A 3559-nucleotide genomic window follows, 5' to 3' on the forward strand; every position below is an offset into this window, starting at 1 on the left:
AGAAACAACATAATACTTATCGTGCATACCTTTCCATAACTTGTCCTTTTCAGATGCATTAGTTTCCCTTTGTCTTGGCTTCTACAGTCAGACTGGCTACTAGTAACAGCACAGTACTAATCACATATCGTTCTACAGTTTGCAGACAACTTTCACATGTTGATGTTTCAGCTTTCGCCTACTAGAAACAACATAATACTCGCTGTATACATTTGTAGTTCTCTATGTAACTTTCATGTGAAGAAGTTTCGCCAGTCTTTTTGACTGTCTCAAATCTGAGTCATGCTTAGGCTACTAGTTGCTTCATAGTACTTATCGCCTCGAGATCATTGAACAAAACTTGATTTTCACATGTTGCTGTTTCAGCTTCCGCTTACTAGAAACAACATAATACTAGTCTCATTAAGTTCCGTCTCTTTGCAATTTTCTTATGAAGAAAATTCGCCATCACAATGACTCCAGCAGTTCTTGATCAAGGAATGCAATCATTGATCAGAATGCTATTATTTGAATCGGTTCTGCTTTAAGTGTTCCAATTTTATTGGAAGCACCAACAATAGAACATCAATGTGTTCAATCGAGAGTTATATAACCCTGAATCGGACGCAGTCAACAGCCGAAGCCGAGACCGCCTTTTGCGTTAGAGAGGTCGGTAAACAAATCTTGCGATTCATACCGAATTAACACATATAGCTGTGCTCCTCTTCGTAAAGCGAGCCAAGTGATCCCCTGTTGAAGGATGTATTTGGACCAATCTAGTAGCATTTGGTTTCCAACAAGCTCTCCCAAGTTAGCTTACTTATTGGGCTTTTCAACCAATTCGGTTGGCTACAAGCATCATCAAAGTACTAGCCACAGTTTGATCGCAAAATTCTACGACTTTCACATGTTGATGTTTCGGCTTGCGCTTAGCCTACTATAAGCAACATAATACTAGTCATATCATAGAGCGTGATCAGCTTGTGACGTTCTCATGATGAAGTTTCACCAACAGTGTCTCACTTCGAGCTTAAATCCAGCTACTAGTAACTACACAGTACTGACTGCAACGATAACTTTTATCTATACCTTTCACATGCTGCGCTTTCGGCCAGGGCCTACTAACGTCAACATAATACTCGATATAAACTTTTGTTCATGATGCAGCTTCCCCATGCAGAAGTTTCGCCTTCAAATGCTCTCTTGGCCATATGACGTAAGAAAAGGTTACTAGTAACATCACAGTACTAGCCACAGTTTGATTGCAAAATTCTACGACTTTCACATGTTGATGTTTCGGCTTGCGCTTAGCCTACTAGAAGCAACATAATACTAGTCATATCATAGAGCGTGATCAGCTTGTGACGTTCTCATGATGAAGTTTCACCAACAGTGTCTCATTTCGAGCTTAAATCCAGCTACTAGTAACTACACAGTACTGACTGCAACGCTAACTTTTATCTATACCTTTCACATGCTGCGCTTTCGGCCAGGGCCTACTAACGTCAACATAATACTCGATATAAACTTTTGTTCATGATGCAGCTTCCCCATGCAGAAGTTTCGCCTTCAAATGCTCTCTTGGCCATATGACGTAACACAAGGTTACTAGTAACATCACAGTACTAGCCACAATTTGATCGCAAAATTCTACGACTTTCACATGTTGATGTTTCGGCTTGCGCTTAGCCTACTATAAGCAACATAATACTAGTCATATCATAGAGCGTGATCAGCTTGTGACGTTCTCATGATGAAGTTTCACCAACAGTGTCTCACTTCGAGCTTAAATCCAGCTACTAGTAACTACACAGTACTGACTGCAACGATAACTTTTATCTATACCTTTCACATGCTGCGCTTTCGGCCAGGGCCTACTAACGTCAACATAATACTCGATATAAACTTTTGTTCATGATGCAGCTTCCCCATGCAGAAGTTTCGCCTTCAAATGCTCTCTTGGCCATATGACGTAAGAAAAGGTTACTAGTAACATCACAGTACTAGCCACAGTTTGATTGCAAAATTCTACGACTTTCACATGTTGATGTTTCGGCTTGCGCTTAGCCTACTAGAAGCAACATAATACTAGTCATATCATAGAGCGTGATCAGCTTGTGACGTTCTCATGATGAAGTTTCACCAACAGTGTCTCATTTCGAGCTTAAATCCAGCTACTAGTAACTACACAGTACTGACTGCAACGCTAACTTTTATCTATACCTTTCACATGCTGCGCTTTCGGCCAGGGCCTACTAACGTCAACATAATACTCGATATAAACTTTTGTTCATGATGCAGCTTCCCCATGCAGAAGTTTCGCCTTCAAATGCTCTCTTGGCCATATGACGTAACACAAGGTTACTAGTAACATCACAGTACTAGCCACAATTTGATCGCAAAATTCTACGACTTTCACATGTTGATGTTTCGGCTTGCGCTTAGCCTACTAGAAGCAACATAATACTAGTCATATCATGGAGCGTGATCAGCTTGTGACGTTCTCATGATGAAGTTTCACCAACAGTGTCTCATTTCGAGCTTAAATCCAGCTACTAGTAACTACACAGTACTGACTGCAACGATAACTTTTATCTATACCTTTCACATGCTGCGCTTTCGGCCAGGGCCTACTAATGTCAACATAATACTCGATATAAACTTTTGTTCATGATGCAGCTTCCCCATGCAGAAGTTTCGCCTTCAAATGCTCTCTTGGCCATATGACGTAACACAAGGTTACTAGTAACATCACAGTACTAGCCACAATTTGATCGCAAAATTCTACGACTTTCACATGTTGATGTTTCGGCTTGCGCTTAGCCTACTAGAAGCAACATAATACTAGTCATATCATAGAGCTTGATCAGCTTGTGACATTCTCATGATGAAGTTTCACCAACAGTGTCTCATTTTGAGCTTAAATCCAGCTACTAGTAACTACACAGTACTGACTGCAACAATAACTTTTATCTATACCTTTCACATGCTGCGTTTTCGGCCAAGGCCTACTAACGTCAACATAATACTCGATATAAAATTTTGATCATGATGCAGCTTTCCCATGCAGAAGTTTCGCCTTCAAATGCTCTCTTGGCCATATGACGGAACACCAGGTTACTAGTAACATCACAGTACTAGCCACAGTTTGATTGCAAAATTCTACGACTTTCACATGTTGATGTTTCGGCTTGCGCTTAGCCTACTAGAAGCAACATAATACTAGTCATATCATAGAGCGTGATCAGCTTGTGACGTTCTCATGATGAAGTTTCACCAATAGTGTTTCATTCGAATTGGTTCTGCTTTAAGCTCTCCAATTGTTTTGGATGAACCAGTTTTGCCCTTCGAAGCCACTTTTGTGAGCTTTTGTGGGTCTTTACCAAGAGGATATACCTCAAGGCCTCTTTCAATTCCTTTAAGTTCTTTCAACTCCTTTACAGTTTCTAGGTTCACATAGCTGCAAACCTTATTTCTAGTTTTAAGTCTGGCCAACTTGGGGAGAGTTGGTGCAGACCGTGACCAATTCTAGTAGGATGCCACAACAAGAATGTGATCAACTTAGCTTGTCGATGAACCT

At 40.6% G+C, this 3559-nt stretch overlaps 1 pseudogene; it reads right to left on the bottom strand.

Moving 5' to 3' along the window:
- Nucleotides 1-589: 589 nt before the first annotated feature.
- LOC142357065 (5.8S ribosomal RNA) lies at nucleotides 590-741 on the bottom strand (annotated as a pseudogene).
- Nucleotides 742-3559: the final 2818 nt, after the last annotated feature.

This window comes from Convolutriloba macropyga, unplaced genomic scaffold (genome assembly GCF_964194025.1).
Source record: "Convolutriloba macropyga unplaced genomic scaffold, txConMacr16.3 SCAFFOLD_3980, whole genome shotgun sequence".
NCBI classification, from domain to species: Eukaryota; Metazoa; Xenacoelomorpha; order Acoela; family Convolutidae; genus Convolutriloba; species Convolutriloba macropyga.